At 40.6% G+C, this 18400-nt stretch overlaps 1 long non-coding RNA gene across 5 annotated transcripts in view; it reads left to right on the top strand.

Moving 5' to 3' along the window:
• The window catches only part of LOC120638856, a 110348-nt gene that overhangs the window by 76850 nt on the left and 15098 nt on the right, over positions 1-18400 (top strand). For 4 of the 5 annotated variants that reach the window (XR_005660862.1, XR_005660861.1, XR_005660863.1 and 1 more), the window contains one exon: positions 18011-18132. The exons of the other annotated variant lie outside the window; for it this stretch is intronic. This is a non-coding gene — a long non-coding RNA (uncharacterized LOC120638856). The remainder of the gene's footprint in view (positions 1-18010; positions 18133-18400) is intronic. 5 annotated transcript variants of the gene reach the window in all.

The following is an 18400-nucleotide window of genomic DNA, read 5'->3' as shown; positions in this document are numbered from 1 at the left end:
TTAAGTGACTTGCCCAAGATCCCATAGCAAGTAATTGGCAGAGACAGGATTAGAACTCAGATCAACCGACTCCCAGTGTCATGCTTTTATCACTAGGTGATGCAACTATTCAATAAACATCTCCCGTCTGACTATTAATTTTAGCTAGCTGGATGTCATTTCTCAGTGCTATACTGAATGTTCATAGACAATACGAACTCACCAAATAAAAATTGCAGATTGAAAATACCCATCAACAAAGTAAATACCAATTTGAAATTTCAAGTCTGATTGAATTCAGAATTGTGAATTCTAAAATGCAGGGCACTGTAGTTTTAGGACACTGGATTAAAAAATCTACCCAAAAGAATAGGTCTATCAGTTACTGCTGTGTGACCTTGGACAAGTCCCTTAATTTCCCTGTCCCTCAGTTTCCTCACCTGAAAATGGGGATTCGATACCTGTTCTCCCTCCTACTTAGACTATGAACCCTTTGAGGGACAGGAACTGTGCCCAACCTGATTTCACACCAGTAATCTGTACTGTGCAGTGCTTAGCATATAGTAAGTGCTCAACAGATTCCAAAATTATAATTATTATCATTATCATCAATATCAGAGAGTCCTTCTCCTGCTTCCATAAAATGTTCTCTAAGCCACCAAGGAGAATCACAAAATCTTTTAGATTGGGTGGATTCAAATCCAACTTGGGAAGCAGCAAGGCCTACTGGAGAGAACATGGGCCTGGGAGTCAGAAGGATCGGGGTTTTAATCCCCGCTTCCCCATTTGTCTGATGCGTGACCTTGGGCAAGTCATTTCACTTCTCTGCACTTCCGTTTCTTCATCCGTAAAATGGAAAGTAAGAATGGGAGCCCCATTTGGGACAGGGAATGTGTCCAACCTGATTAGCTTGTATCTACCCCAGCACTTGGTACAGTTCCTGCTACATAGTAAGCGCTTAACAAATGTCATTTAAGAAAAAACAAAACCCCTGCTCATTCCCACTGCTCCAGGATAAACATAGCTGGTAGTGGCGAGATCGTGCCCATCTCCCTGTCCAAACCACACTAGCCTTAGAACGCATTCATCCTCGTGAATTTTCGGTCCTTTGCCTGGACGAAAGCTCATTCCATCTTTTACGGTGGAAGAAGTCCTCACCACCACCCCCTATCACCAAACGTCCAAATCTTAGGTCTGTTTTATGTAGAATTCAGTCTCAAAAGCAGTTATTGCTGGCAAGGTCAGTTTGACGTCTGGTCTAGAGTGTTTAGGAGCCTGAGTCAAGGGCTTGTGGGCCAATGTGAATCTGTGAGACTGACCTATCCTGAAGAAGACAATGAGCCTGTCACCAGAGGATGGTGATTAAAGTGTGGAAGTGTGAGGAACTAACATCCGTTATCTAGGTTTTGATGGTTCGGGTGTTTGCTTGCTTCCTGCTTACTTAAAATTGAGAGCAATTATGGGGCCTTGGGTAGGATTTTGTAGCCGCATGATCCCTTACGGGCAATCGCAGATCTTCATAAATCTAGCCTGGAATCAAGAAATAATTTAATATCCGAAGATCGTTCTTAGAAAGAGATTCAAAATCACTGAAGCCTTCCAAGCAGCAAGAAGAACACATGCCATTAGACCAGCAATCTCTCCATACTATAACCCTCAGAGCTTAATTCAAAATATCATTAATGCAGTAGCATTTGTGGTCAAAGCTATATAAAGCAAAACTGATGCAGAGCCTGTTTCCAGGCCTCAGATACTCATAAATTCCAACACTCATTCAACAGGATTTCAGTTCAGTCTGGTGACGGATCATCGGGTTTCAAACAACGAAAATAGCACCATCCGCAGCCTCGGTAACCAAGTGTCTATAACAATTGGATTTGATTTGAGGAAACCATCCAATCATGGCAACGCACACTAACCAGAGTGAGCAAATTCCATCCAATTAGTGTTTGCCTTTTAAACGTCTTTCCAGCTGGCCTGCCACGCTGGAATTGTTGTTTTTTGAAGTGTGGACACTGAGGGCTCCTTCAGAGAATTCTGAATCTCCTATGCTATCTGCTAAGGATTTATGATGTGCCAGGCACTGTACTTAGTGCTGGAGGAGTTAGAAAATAATCAGGTCAGACACGGTACCCATCCCACATGGGGCTCCCAGGTTGGAAGGGAGTAGGATTTAATCTTCCGTTGGCCTAGCTAACCTTGAAATATCACGGGGTGTCCTGGGAGGAAAAAATGGTGCCATGGTTCTCTGGAGGTTCCTTGGGACCCTGTCATCCCTCGGGCTGGGTAGAAGGGGACGGCCTCCTGGACCACAACGGGCTGGGCCCACGTCCCAGGGTTACCCACAGAATACCAGGAGAGAAGCCTCCCCCTCCAAATAATGGCTCTTCAAGTTGACCGGTCTGTTTCAGTTCACATAGTTTGGGACTGGGCTCATTTTGTCTTTAAAACATCGACCATCTCTCTTCACCACGTGGAAGAACTTCTAGGGTATGCTGATCTCCCTCAGTCTCGTCGACTTCCTACCCTGCAAAGTCTTGTGGCAGTGAGGCTTGTTTCAGTGATGGTGAGCTGCTTTTGTTTATGGTCAGGACTTCTTTTTCGGTCACTGTGTCTTGCCATTTGATGTCTGGTTGGGCTTGAGGATGATGCTGACAAAATCGATCAATTATCAATATCGCTGTTATTAACTGAGCACTTATTGTGTGCAGAGCATTGTACTAAGCCCTTACTATCAATCATATTTATTAGGCACCTACTGTGCACAGAGAGTACAATGCACCATGGTTGGTGACCACTTGAGATGCTGTCTTCTTGTGACAGAGGTCTCACAGCTACATGGATGATGTACTAGATTTATTGACCTACAATTTGGAAAAAGCTTAGAACTCTGTGACTCCCATCTCTGTCCATTTCCCAAAGACATTACTCAGCTTCTTAATTTGGATTCTCCTTCTTTGCCTATTGATGCCTCACTGGACAATGTCTTCTATAGGGAGGAGAATTTGATGACAGAGTGAAGTTCCTTGTTGCTAGCAAAAATCCTCAGCGATGGTTAGATTTCACCGGGGTAATAATAATTTTATATTTGTTCAGTTCTATATGCCAAGAACTGTACTCATGCCGGTGTCGTAAGCCAATCACAGTCTCTGTCCCACGTGGCTCACATAGTTGTAAGTGAAGGGAAAACAGGTATTTTAATCCAATTTTATGTATGAGGAAGCTGAGACACGGGTAACTTAAGTGATTTTTCTCTGGATCACAGGGCAGACACGTGGTGGAATCAGGAAAGAATTCAGGTGCCCTGCCACCCAGGTCCCCACTCTTTCGTGGCTCAGTGGAAAGAGCACGGGCTTTGGAGTCAGGGCTCATGAGTTCAAATCCCAGCTCTGCCACTTGTCGGCTGTATGACTGTGGGCAAGTCGCTTCACTTCTCTGTGCCTCAGTTCCCTCATCTGTAAAATGGGGATTAAGACTGTGAGCCCCACGTGGGACAACCTGATTCCCCTATGTCTACCCCAGCGCTTAGAACAGTGCTCGGCACATAGTAAGCGCTTAACAAATACCAACATTATTATTATTATTATTATTATTTCCACTGAGCCATGCTGTCACTCTAAACTAAGCCTTTTCTAAAGCATAGGCAGATATAGCAACTTATTTTTTCAGATTTAGCCCATCAATAGTACTGCAGGAACTCTGTAAAGCTATTCATAATGACCTCTGCGACATCTTATTGTTGTGTCAAAAGAATATTCGTTCATCTGTAATTAAAATCCTACTTCCGCTTTTATAAAAATGTTGCGTAATAATGATAATCCTTTCTGTATCCGTGTAAGCACATTATAGTCAGGAAGTGTGGCTACTAACTCTGTTATATTGTCCTCTCCCAAGCACTTAGTAAGTGCTCTGCACCCAGTAAGTGCTCAATAAATACCATTGATTAAGTGCTTACTATATGCCAAGCGTAGTACTAAGCATTGAGGTAGATACAGGATTATCAGGTATGGGGCTTCGAGAGTAGGTAGGAGGGAGAACAGGTATTGAATCTTCATTTTGCAGGTGAGGTAACTGAGGCACAGAGAAGTTAAGTGGACTCATGATTACTAGGGCTTAATGAGTTGCATTTGTTTCTGGTGGATAATAAACTTTATTCTGAAACCAACTTCTAGGTCCGTCATTTCATCTTCTTGACTTGATTTCCCTTCTAGACCGAAAGCCCATTATGGGCAGGGATTGTTTCTCTTTATTGCTGAATTGTACTTTCCACGTGCTTAGTATAGTGCTCTGCACAGAGTAAGTGCTCAATAAAAACGATTGAATGAATGAACGAATGAATCTAATACAGGCTAGGAATCAGTAGTAGCCCAGGGTAATCTGATCATCTTGTATTTACCCCACTGCTTAGTACAATGGCTGGCACTTAAGCACTTAACAGATACCATAAAAAGGTTGGACTTATCACACAGATCATCTTCACTTTGATGTTGGAGGAAGAAAAGCAGGTAGCATCTAATTCAACCGGCTACATCATTTGGATGGAGTTTCTAGTGTTTTTTATGAATTTCCAAAGGCACCCCCTAATATGCTCAGTAGCTGTTTGCATCCCCAACTGTTAATGGTGGTGTTTACTAAATCCCTTAGCAACAGCAACTAGGAGCACTGGAGTTTCAAGGTGGTGGACAGAAAATGAATAGGAGGAAACACTTACACAAGCAGGTGGTAAGCATATGGAATTTATTACCCCAGGAAACTATTCCAGGCCAAAAATAGCAGGATCGAGAGCAATTTGGAAAAAAATTAATGAAAGGGATATCATGGATCTCTATAGAGAGAATGAGGGATATGGAAGGAAATGTTGGGGATATTGGAAGGTTCATCATTCAATATTAAGAAGGAAGCTAGGTAAGGTATCCAGTGTCTATTCAATCATATTTATTGAGAGCTTATTTTGTGCTAAGAATAGTACTAAGCACTTGGAAGCGTACAATATAACAATACAAAAGACACATTGCCTAACACAAGCTTACAGTTGTCTAATGAGGGAACCAAACATTAATAGAACTAAATAAATTACAGATAGGCCAGTAGATGGTTTAGCCCAAGCATCCTGATGCACTATCAGTCAGTCAGTCAAAAAAAAAAAAGGCAGACTCCTGGCTTGCGAAGACCATTAGTTTAATTGGGTATAATAGAAAGATCTTGGTTTTGATATTTACCCTTCTGAATCAGTAGGTGACACTTACTGAATGTTTATGGTGTGCAAGAGCACTGTACTAAATGCTTGGAATTTTATGTTGTAATGATTAAGTTGCTCTGAAGTGTTTTGGTAAGAAGTCATCTTCCAGTTCAGAGAAGGCATGAACAACAATATTCCCTAATACCTCAGTTAGTTTCTTGACTGCAGGAGAGGGCAATGAAATTCCCAAGGCCTTTCCAAAGGCAGGTTTCTCAGCTTTCATCCTGAACATGTCCACAGGACTTTCTTATCTCTTCTTTATATCCCTTTGTGTATCCCTTTTCAAACATCCTAACATTAAATTCCCTCCTTGAAGATTCCTCCAGGCTATGTACCCCTGGGGTTTTTCCACCTTGGCAATTTACCACTCGGTTCATATTTTCCTCAGCTTCAAGTTTTTAATAGATCTCCCTTTTGTTAGGATCATGAGGTACTGCGAGGGGTTTGATTATGCATCTCTTGCTTCACTCCAAGGAGTTTTAAAAATTGAGCCTTTTTCAACAAACCAATCTTGGCATACCCCACGAAACGATGGTTTATTCTTTGAAAATGTGGTTGTGTTCTGAGCGGTTGCCCCACGGAGAACATTTTCGCCTAGATTTCCAAGTTATAAATGAGGGTTTCTTTCAGAACCTTGGGAAGAGTAATTCAGAATTCCTTTATGTGCTGTATACTATAATGATAAATGTCACTAAACTATTGTTTAATCTTTTATTAATGTAATTCAAAGCAGAGCCTCACACCATTCAATACATGAAAAGTTGTTATATGATTATGAGTCTTTGCAGGACTGCAGAAGTAGAAGTTGGTAATGGTTTTTCAACTTCATGAAACAATTTATCCATTTTTGGTTTAATATTAAGCTTTTTCTTTTCTTCCTAAAGCCCCTAGTAGCATATTAACTCCTCCTGAACAACTCTGCCTTCCTTTGAACACTTCTCTCCATTGGCTTCTTCATCTTCAATCATATTTATAAAATTTCATTGTTATTTTGACACCTTGAGAGGTTGTGACTCATGTATAGATTTCCCCATCTGTAAAATAGTGATGGAATGCCTGTTCTCCCTTCTACTTAGCCTGGGACTCCCATGTGGGACAGAGACAGTACACAACCAGATTATCTCATATCTAACCCAGTGTTTAGATCAGTAAGATCTTAAATACCATAGTTATTATTACTGCTACTATGCGAATGGAATCCACTGTCCAAATTATTGAATTATTATTAATCATAATGGAAACTAGAATTACAGGAGGCAGGAAAGAGGTTAATCATTTACAAGATGAGTTAAAGGAGGGAAAGTGGGGGAAAAATGTGTTCCCTCAGCCTCATCACCTGCTCTAATCAATCATATGTATTGAGCGCTTAGCATGGCATTTTACTAAGTGCTTGGGAGAGTAGAACATAATATAGCAGATGCATTCCCCGCCCACCAAGAGCTTCGGCCTAGATTCTAGTCTGGTCCACATCTCCACCATTAGAGTGTGAAGAGAAGATATTTCTAGCTGGTCAGTCCCCTACCAAGACTAAGCCACTCCTTCTAACAATAATAATAATGTTGGTATTTGTTAAGCGCTTACTATGTGCAAAGCACTGTTCTAAGCGCTGGGGTAGATACAGGGTGATCAGGTTGTCCCACGTGGGGCTCACAGTCTTAATCCCATTTTACAGATGAAGTAAATGAGGCACAGAGGAGTTAAGTAGCTTGCCCAAGGTCACACAGCAGACAAGTGTTGGGTTAAAAATTATAGAAGCAGATTGGACATTGTCCCTACCCCACCTGGGTCTCACAGTCTAGAAGGGAAAGGAAGCGGTTTTTAAATTTAAAAGATGTAGGCTTACACTTGGCTGGAATAGGAGCATTTTTTCCTTTGCTCTCAAGTAAATAGTAAAGTCCTGATTGTGTCACCCCTGGATTTACCCTCACAGATTTTAGGTTTCCAGTCTTCACCAAGAGTATTTATTGAGCACCTATTGTGTGCAGAACAGCGTACTAAGCATTTGGAATGGAAGGATAGATTTAATAGACCTGATCCCTGACCTCAAAGAGTTTACAGTCTAGCAGCCAATAGAATGAAGAAGTAGCTTTGAAATGTTCGAATATTTGAGTTTTTTAAGCTAGATAGGGAAACGCTTCAAATAGCTTTCATTGTGCAATACAGTTTTATGACCATTCACAACTGTTCAAGTTAAGAATTTAACAGACCGATTCTTTGTTAGTTGAGGCTGGAAGCAGTGTTCAACCCAATTGCACAAACAGTTTAGCTAAAACAGAGAGCTCTTTGCAGAATTGTTCCTTTAGAATGCAAGGAGCCTTGTAATCCCTATGCCTAGCGGCAAAATTAAATGCCCAGCGATTGTAACACTGGAAGCTCTGCTTTAGAGGAGGACTGGTCAGTGTCTCGTTCTGTGTGAGACAGTTTTCTGTTTCGAAAAGTCTTGGACACTTCCATTCCCCATGTAGGAGACAGAAAGCCAATCAAGCTTAAATAAAACAGGGCCCTTCTTTCTTGGAACCCTAAACCTGCCTTGAAATGAAAAAAACAGGTGCTTTGGCCAACATTTCACAACAACTCTGAAAAACATCCAGTGCCTACTGAGCTAGAATCACCATGTCACAGAACCCACGACCTTCTGACTCCCTGGCCCGTGATTTGTCTACTACGCCATGCTGCTTCATTTCTCCGTTTCTGAAGGATGGTATTTGTTAAGCATTTACTATGAGTCAAGCCGTGGGGTAGATACAAGATAATCAGGTTGGACACTGTCCCTCTCCCACATGGGGTTCACAAGCTTAATCCCCATTTAACAGATGAGGTAACTGAAGTACAGGAAAGTTAAGTGACTTACCCAAAGTCACACAGCAAATAAGTGGCAAAACTGGGATAAGAACCCAAGTCCTTATGACTCCTAGGTCCGTACTCTATCCACTAGGCCATGCTGCTTCATTTCTCCATTCTGAATGACTCTCCAGAGTAGTGGGGTACTTCAAAGAGGTGAAGAAAGATAATAAGTTAGTTCAATGCAGCTAATCTATTTTTCAGTCCATTGAGGTTTTATCTTAAGTCACCGCACAGTTTTTATGTTTCGGTACTAAAAAAAAAAAAATCCCTTGAAGTCGTGAGAAATTCTTCCTCTAGAAGAATGAGAATAAACAGGATCTCTGAGCTTCCAAGGCAAAGTAGCAATGCCCAGGAAATCCCTTAAGTGATAGTGCAATGGCAAGGACATATCAGGAAAAAGACTGGGAAGTAATGGAGAGGAATTGTGGAAAGTGGACTTCCTAGCAATCTACAAAACAGACGTAATGCATCCCCCAAAACAGGTCAAGGGTGGAGCTCAGAGCTTGTGATTTTTAAATCTTTTCTCTGCATCTGTTGTGTTTATCACATGACCGTGTCAAGTGGTTTGCTTGTTCTGATGGTAGTTTAAGCTGTTACTGAATTGGAATTTTTTTTTTCTCCATAATGATAAGCTTTGCTCATAAAACGAAATCCATCCATAGCCACCAGAGGGGGTCAGGTATTGCAGCTCAAACTTTGCTTAAAGGGAAAAGGCTTCCAATGAATGCATTAATAAAGTTCCTGAAAAATTGGATTTATAAACCCCGTCCCCTGATTTTACAGCAGAGGAACATAGCTTGTTGTTTTTTTTCTGCTGCCCCTCCATCTCAATATTCCTTGGAAAGAGAGCTCAGTCAGAAGGTGGCATTGACTAGAATGAGAGATGGAAGAATAAATGGCTTTGATAAATGCCATCTCTGAACTCGCCTCATTTTTAAGAGGTTTTTCAAATATAAGGTGGAAGTTGTTTTCTTGAAGAATCTCAGTTGATGGGAAAACCTCATTATAATAGCCATTTATTCATAGGGAATTCATCGGTTTAAGAAAAATGGACTCAAAGATTCCACCATGTCTGATATTGATTATTCAAATTCCCCTATTATGATGATCAATCTATAGGATTTCGGGCACCTATTGTGTGCAAAGCACTGTATTAAATACTTGGGAGAGTACAGGAGCATTAATATTGATTATGATTATTAGTAATTGACATGATCTCTGCCTTCAAAGGTCTTACAGTTCAGTGGGAGAAGACTTCAATCTAATGGACATTATTATAACGTAAATAATAATGATTCCTGCATTTTTAAGCAAGCACTACATGCCAAGCAGTGTATTAAGGACTGGAGAAGCAGCATGGGCTAGTGGAAAGAGCACGGGCTTGGGAGTCAGAGGTGGCGGCGGGTTCTAATGCCGCTCCGCCACTTGTCAGCTATGTGACTTTGGATGTCACTTCACTTCTCTGGGCCTCAGTTACTTGATCTGTAAAATGGAGATTGAGATTGTGAGCCCCACATGAGACAACCTGATTACCTTGTATCTACCCCAGCGCTTAGAACAGTGTTTGTCATGTAGTAAGCACTTAACAAATGTCATTATTATTATTATTAGAAGACAAAAGATAACCCAGTCAGCCCCAGTCCCTGTTCAACATAGAGCTCACAGTCTGAGGGAGAGAGAACCTGTATTTAATCTCCATTTTATGCAAGAGGAAACTGAGTCCCAAAGAAGTTAAGTGACGGAGCCAAGTTCATTCAGCAGGCACGAGGCAGAACCAGATTTGGACCTCAGATCTCCTGACTCCCTGACCTATGCTGTTTAACTTCTTTGTAAAGTGACAAGATTAAGTACTGTAAAAGTGAAAAGACAGAAAGAATGCAAAGTGTCAAATGCAGTAAACGTGAGACAGGGGCTGAGCATATAGCAGCATTAAGTCTTCATCGTTGCCAAAGGCTTCAGAACAACCACAGTCAAATAACATTTCTGTACAAGTTCTTAGTACGGTGCTCAGCTAATGCCAATCAAGCAATCAATCATATTTATTGAATGCTTTTCCTTTGTGCAGAGCACTCTACTAAGCACTTGGGGGAGCGCACCGTAGAAGTCGACAGGCACGTTCCCTGCCCACAGTGACCGTCAACCGATCGGTAGACATCAGTAGTTTCACAAATCTTTCCAGATGAGGGGCCAGATGCTGATATACTTCTGTACGCTTCACTGACTAGATTTGGCTTCTAACTGAGGTGAGTTTTGCACAACAAAACTGGGACATTCCTAGGTCTTGTTCAGGAAGGAAATATGGATTGCTCTTGTGATGGACAAGAAAGCAATCCACTCCTCCTCCCAATCCTGCTTCTCCTCCTGCCAGATATCAGGAAGTTCAGAGGCATACAGAGATTCTGAAAACACAAACAGACATCTTTGTTTTGTGCCTCCCAGTGACTGCTTTTAATTTGAGGTGAAAGTTCAGGTGAGTGTTTACTGTCTCTGCCTTTATTCCGCCCCCCCCACCCCAATGGCTCTCTTCTGACTTTTTTTCCCAAAAAAGTCAGGAATGGGAAGACGCAGACCAAATGCTCATTTAATATGCTGTCACAGTTCTTTGCTATGTAGGTATTTAACCACATAATCACCTCAAGTCCCAGAAGGGGTCAAATTATTCCTGTGATTGTGCGCATACCAGCCCCAAAAAACCCTAGCAGATGTTTGCCAACATTAAAGGTGAAAGGGCATTTTCAGAGAAGTCTCTGAAAAGGAATGAGCAAATCCCAGCTGTAAATCAGAATTAAAGTGAGAAAGCTAACACAGGGCATCTAATCTGAGCCATAGCCTCTCAGCTTCCTGTGTCTTAGGATGGTTTTGAGTGGTGAAAATAGACTGTGACAGGGCTGAGATGTTGCAACAGCTGCCTGTATCCTTTATTTATTTTAATGTCTGTCTAGTCTCTGAGCTCCTTGAGAGCAGGAATCATGTCTACCAGCTCGACCGTACTATAATAATAATAACAACGATGGTATTTGTTAAGCGCTTGTTAAGTTACCTGATCTGTAACTTGGAGATTGAGACTACGAGTCCTCTGTGGGACAAGGAGTGTGTGCAACCTGATTAACATGTATCTCCCCCAGCACTTAGTGCTCGGCATGTAGTAAATGCTCAACCAATACCATAATTTTTATTAATATTACTCTACCAAGCGCTTAGTACAGTGGTCTGCACACAGTAAGAATGACTGACTGATTGTCAGACCCTGAGACCCTGTCATGGTTGAGAAAATGAAAAATCACATGCTAATGAGATCTTTTTTCAGCTCTAAAAATGCCTACTCTTTATTCAAGATTTGATGTTCTAACAGTTATTCAATAGTTGGTGTAAGTAAGTATACTTGAGGGACTGCATTGTTATTAGCATGGATTTCATTAATGGGAATCATAACTGGCCTCACTCAATCCACCAAATTTACTTTAAATTCCAGTAACTAAAAGAAACTTTCTTCCCAAAAATGTCTAACCTAGTGCGAAAGCCCAAAATAATGGGCCCTTAGTTAAACAGAAACTCCAATTCGTTTTGATTTCAAAGAAACTAGGCTTTTTGAAATAATGAAATAAAAGGGTAAGGAAATCTATTGGTTGCTTTTGTTTGCTTTTACTCACCTGAAGAGCAAATTATCTAATTTTGTCTAGTATTTCACTATTTCCTAGCCCTCTTCAGGGGCAGGGGTAAAATTGGAAAGGATAGAAATAAACTAAGTGCGAAAAATCTGAAATAGTGTTTCTATAAATAACTTTGTCACATGAGCACATTGTTATTTTAAACACTTGAGATGGTGTTAAGTCTTTGCTGGTAGAATTTCTCACTCATGGGTGAGCTACAGGTAAGTTTTGAATAAAGGGTCTTAGTACTTTCATTTTGTCATTGGTCTTTAGCATCCATACTCTAGGCACCTGCTTTGTGTAAAATAGTGGGCACCAAAAGCCAAGTTTCTTTTTATATTCAAAGACATGAGCAAATAAACTTGCTAAATCCACCCTTTCTGAAGCTAAAATTATCATTATTTCTCTGCTTGAGAAAATATATTCTTGTTCTAGGAAAACACAAGTTTCCTTTTGAGCAGTTTTGGCCCAGAGAAATTCCCTGTATAATTTGAATTTCTCTGTTCTTTTGAAATTAATGTAAATGATGAAGCTCCAGTTGGACAGGGAATGAGTCTTCCAACTCTTTTGTAGTGTACTCTCCCAAGTGCTTAGTATAGTGTTCAGCAGGCAGTAACTGTTTGATGAATACCACTAATTGAGAAGAAAGTATTGGCTTTCCACCTAGAGGATAAAGTGATTATGAATTTGGCTCAATGAATGCCACTGATTGACTCTGGACCAACTGTTTGCAGGAAATTTTCATTACCCCTGTTTGTGGTCAGATAACCCGAGTTCTAAGCCCAGCTCTGCCATTGGCTTGCTCGGTGATCTAAGGTAAATCATTTAACTTCTCTGTGCACTTATATTCATTCTTTCACTTAATCATATTTATTAAGTGTTTACTGTCTGTGGAGCACTAAACTAATGGCTTGGGAGAGAACAATACAACAATATGTCGCCTTGACCCTTGATGTCATCCTCCTTGCTGGCTTCCTGTTTCCTATCTTTCTCCTCTCCAAACCATACTTCACTCTGCTGACCAGATCAGTTAAAAAAAAAAAAACTCTGTCCTTGACTCCCGATTGAGCAAAAACCTTCAGTGGTTGTCTGTCCACCTCCATATCAAATAAAAACTCCTTACCATTGGTTTGAATCACCTCTCATCCACCTAAATTACCTCTCTGTATTCTTACTATAATCCAGCCCACACACTTCACTCGTCTAATGCCAACCTTCTCATTGGCTGACATAGATGTGGTCCATCTCGTCTGCCTCGTTGCCGACCCTTTGGCCTCATCTACCCATTGCCCTGGAGCTCCCTCCCTTTTCATATCCAACAGACCACCACTCACCCCTTTTTCCAAGCCCTGTAAAATCCTATCCCCCCAAGGAAGACTTCCCTAACTAAGCCCGCATTACCCCTGTTCACCATCTCTTCCTTGTCAATTATGCAACTAGGTCTGAGTCCCGTAAAAGCTCTCATCTTTGATATTCAACCCAACCCCAGTGCCAAAATACTGATGTAGGATATCTTTATACTCTGGTCTTTCCCCTTTGTGTAGTCTGTAAGATCTTGATGGATAAGTTTTGCGTGACCCAACTCTATTGCACTGTACTCTCCCATGTGCTTAGTGCAGTGCTCTGCATGAGGAAAGTTTCTCTTTCCCCCAACTCCCTTGGATCTGTAACATTTGGACATTTGAGATTCACTCCACCCTCAGGTCCACAGCATAACTAAAAATTACATATTATAAATGTATATTAATGTCTGTCTCCCCCTCTAGAGTGCAAGCTCTTTCTAGTCAGAGAACTCATCTACCAACTCTTGTTGTATTATCCTCTCCCAAGTGCTAAGTATAGTGCTCTGCACACAGTAAGCGCTCAATAAATACCAATGATGACAGTGTGCTCTATAAATATCACCGATTGATATTTGGTCTTGCTCTTCCAGAGTCGAGAAATTTTGAAAGCTTTCTGGGTTCCAAAGTGCTTACATTGATACTAATTTGGCAGAAGAGACTGCTTCACCGGTGAAAGATTATTGGTTCAAACACAACAGCCTTCAAACTAATTTCCTTTTGAAATGCTTTTAAGTGTAGTGTGAGACAGCCTGTTCAGGGTTGAATCCTGACTTAGAGCGACACAGTGACAGAAAAAATACAATTCTCTTTGCTGATTAGATCTTGGAAGAGTAAGTACAAATAAGGAGGGGATGCTTAAGGATTTTTAAATGTATTTAAAATATGGAGAGAATTCATCTGATACCCCATTAAGACTGAGCCATGAAAAGAATGGCAGATTAAAATTTGATAAGATTCAGTAAGTACAGCATTTATTCCAGTCTTACATGAATAAATTACAGTAAAATACAGCCTCAAACTCTACTTCCCAGAAACAAAAAGACAAAGAAGACTTAAGTTCATGTATAGAAAATCCTTAATGGTGGAGCTAATGTCAATATCACAAAATCCCTTTTTTCCCAGCCATATTGGTGAAAACCAACCCTCACGGCAAAACTGAGTTCAAAAGAGAGATCAGGAAACAGGGAATCATAAATAGTGTATTATGGTAGGATCATTATTTCATTCAGGAAATGATTTGATACCATCACGGGAGGAATAAAGTTGGAAGCAGGGAATAAATGCTGACGTAGATGTGGTTAGGGGAGTGGAACAAACATTGAGAATCTTCTGACAGGGAGATTATGGATAAGCATTTACTTTGAATTTTACATCTACCACATGACCCTTTTATTTGAGAACTAGAGAATGAAAGGTACCCAGTTGCTATCAGGATTTGGTGGCCTTTGTCTCATTTTTCTTCTTTACTCAAAAGGCCGTTTAAGAACATTTGGAAATGTGTTCTTAAAGCTACGATTTTCACCACTCCCACACAGTCTAGCTTCTTTCTTCCCCAAGTTAATTAAGCATTTATTAAGGTACTAACTAAAGGTAATTATTAAATGCTTACTCTGTGCTAACGGCTGGGGTAGATGCAGGATAATTAGACCTGCCACACGAGTCATTACAGAGACAACAACCAAAAAATTAATAAATGCTAAGGAAACCCAAGATCTCATAGAAGTAGTAGTGTCAAGCACTTTCTGTGTGCAGAACACTGTACTAAGGGTGGGAAAGAGTACACAGGAGGGAACATTGTACTCCATCTTCCACGTCCACAGCCCTTAGGTCCATATCTATAAGTTATATATCATAAATTTATATTAATGTCTGTCTCTCCCTCCAGAGTGCAAGCTCTTTTTGGTCAGGGAACCTGTCTACCAACTCCTGTTGCATTATCCTCTCCCAAGTGCTAAGTACAGTGTCACGCCCATAGTAAGTGCTAAATAAATAGGATTGAATGAATGAATTAGACACAGTCCCTGCCCTTGGGGGCTCACAAACTCAGAATCAAAGATAAGAGAGGTAACTGACAACAGACACATAAGAAGAGAGGAAAATGAAACTTGAAAAGAACATAAAAACATGGATAAATATACCAAACTAAAGCAACGTATACCCTTTATATGTGTTTGTAAAAATGTAAATATTTTGATCAAAACATCAACAGCTTAAGGAAAGCAAAGTGTCTCCCTGGTATAGCACCTTCCTGTGAAAATCCAGGACTCACAGAATACAAACTCAAAGCTGTTTTAGACTGTTAGCTCCTTATGGGCAGTGAACATGTCTATCAAATCTCTTATTATGTCCTCTCCCAAGTGCATGGTATAGTGTTCTGTCTCCCAGTAAGGACTCAGTAAATACTGTCAATTGACAGGTCTCAGATTTTCAGATGAAATAGTGGTAGAAGTAATAGTGTGTTTTTGTTAGAAGCAGCTTGACCTAGTGGATAGGGCACAGGCCTAACAGAAGGACCTGGGTTCTAATTCATTCATTCATTCAAACATTTATGGAGCACTTACTGTGTGCAAAGCCCTGTACTAAGAGCTTGGAAAGTACAATTCAACCACTAATAGAGACAATCCCTGCCCACAATGGGCTCACAGTCTAGAAAGGGGGAAATCTGCTTCTGCCACTTGTCTGCTGTGTGACCTTGGGCAAATCACTTGACTTGTCTGAGCTTCAGTTATCTGTAAAAGAGGATTAAGACTGTGAGCTCCATGTGGGACAGGGACTGTGTCCAAACCAATTTGCTTGTATCCACCCCAGCGCTTAGTACAGCGCTTGGCACATAGTAAATGCTTAACAAATACCACAATTATTAGTAGTAGTAATAGGAGTGGTAGTAAAATATTAATTCATTCATTCAATAGTATTTATTGAGCGCATACTATGTGCAGAGCACTGTACTAAGTGCTTGGAATGCACAATTTGGCAACAGATAGAGACAATTCCTGTTCGATGGCAGACACACAGTCTAAATGGGAGAAACAGCAAAGCAAAACAGAACAAAAACAAGACAACATCATCAAGATAAATAAAATCAAGGAGATCGACACCTTATTAACAAAATAAATAGGGTAATAAGTAATATATACCAACTCCAGCCCTCTTGATGATTCAGAATTTCAAAATAATGGAGTGACACATTTCCTATCCCAAGGATCTTACCCTCTAATGAGGATGTTCATAGATGTACAACATGATCCTAGAAGCTCAGATATTGTAAGCTCCTCAGTGGAAGGTACCACATTGTTTTATCTCCAATGTGCTGTAGTGTTTAGTACAGTGCTCTGCACAGAGTGGGTGGTCAAGCAATACTATTGAGGGATTTATCGTTTGTACAAATACTACTGTATTTGAGCAAAGCAGGGGTCCAAAAATTACAAATGAAGTGTCCAGTAAAGATCAGCTAGGGACACCATCACCTCAGTGTTATATTTCCAGCTGTTCCTCTCAGGGTTGCTGGATAGGAGGATCTGAAAGGGTCAGGACTGGAGAGCATTGCTGAAAGAAGTGTGTGTGTGGGGTGGGGACAGGGAAGGAGAGAGAGAAAGAGTTTTTTGAGTGTGTGTTTATGAGAAAAGTAAGGGTCCTATCCCTGTCCCCAACTTCCGTTCTTGTTTATAATTCTCTCAGGCTATCCTTATCAACAATAGCAAAAAATGCTTATTATAGGTGGTCCCTTATAAAAGTCGAGTCAAGGATCTTGTAAATTAGAGTCATCCAACTCCGAACACACCTCTGAAGGGTATGTGCAGTGGTGGGGAGGGTCCCTCAGTGATTCTTCGATTGAGCCATTGAGCTGCTCAGCTGATGTAGTGTTCATCTCCTCTTAAAAGGAATTCCCGGAACAGGCCAAGTCGCGAATTGAAATGCAGTTTCTATGATTTTCTCTTTATGTAACTTAATGATCCTGGCAACTGATCCATGACTGGAAAGTTCCCAAGAATAGCTCTAGAAGAGGGTTGATTATCTTTTAAGCTAGGAAAGAGAGAAGTCGTGGGTTGGGGGAGGGAGGCATAAAGCTTAACAATTAAGCTCCCAAATTTGTATGCCATTTAATAATCAAATGATGGTATTTATTGAACATTTACTGTTTTCAGAGCACTATACTGAGCTCTTGGGAGAGTCCAGTACAACAGAGTTTGTAGACATAGTTCCTTCCCACAAGAAGCTTACAGTCGAGGGGAGTAGACAGCCATTAAATACAGATATGGACATAAGAGCTGTGGGGCTGAGGGTAGAGTGACTATCAAGTGCTTAAAGGATATCAAGTATTTTAACATTGTTTAGAATTTGGATAAGATTTAGAATGGGATGACTGAAAGTGTGTTTAGTGTGGAAGATTGGACATCTTTACGTCACCACTGATTTAGCGTACTACCTTATGGCTGTCCCTTCACCCTCTCTCTGTCTTAAACTCCCCGTGTGAAAAATGAGATGGATAATACTTGGGAAAGGAACTGTATTACAAAATCAGCATACTAGCCTGCCATTTCAGAGATCGGATGCTTGTTGTGACACTCCCTTGAATTGGATAAGCCATTCAATTTTACCGTCTTCAATGCTTAGTTGAAAAGATGGGAAAACATAATTTTGGCCAAATATACTCCTTAGACTGTGGGAGAAATTAATTGGATGTACAGTGTGAAAATATTATTTTCTCTCTGAAGCAAACATGCCACAGGGACTCAAAGACCAGAGATACATATAATCTACCATGGAATTTTGGGGAAAACTTAATAATATGAATTGTGCAATCTGTAATGAAAGTAGCTTTAGACAATTCTGATCTTTACACTGTCTCTCTTGTAGGGATTGGCTATTTTCTCGCTCCAGTATAGTTCTAATTTTACTTCACTTCCTGAACTCTCTATTCTATTGTTTCTTTTCTGAATATTCTACCGTTTCAGCTCTTGTCACCATCTCCTATTCATCTGCTACTCTGTATTCCTGGCATTTGAAAGGCTATTAAAAAGCAGAGCACATTTTTTGCTCTATTTAATCACTGAAGATTATACCTGCAACATTTCTGGTAAGTGAAGGGATTGGAATATGGAGGGACATTTTGACTTTTGGTCAGCTTTGGGCTGAACAGTCGATCATAAGCAAGAGTTGGCTCTTACTTAAACTCTTCACCTATTACTGTAATGGTCAGATAGAGTTACACCTGCAGGAAGTATATACCCAGTTGTGCAATGCCTCTCCTTATTGTTTGGGACTTTTTTTTTTTCTCCATAAGGGTGTTTTGTGACCAAAGAACAATGTCCCTCATTCAATTTCAAAAGTCAACAACTTGGTAC

The sequence above is a fragment of the Ornithorhynchus anatinus genome, chromosome 15, assembly GCF_004115215.2.
Source record: "Ornithorhynchus anatinus isolate Pmale09 chromosome 15, mOrnAna1.pri.v4, whole genome shotgun sequence".
NCBI classification, from domain to species: domain Eukaryota; kingdom Metazoa; phylum Chordata; class Mammalia; order Monotremata; family Ornithorhynchidae; genus Ornithorhynchus; species Ornithorhynchus anatinus.
The sequence above is the reverse complement of the archived record's forward strand: the minus strand, read 5'-3'. Positions and strand labels throughout refer to the sequence as shown.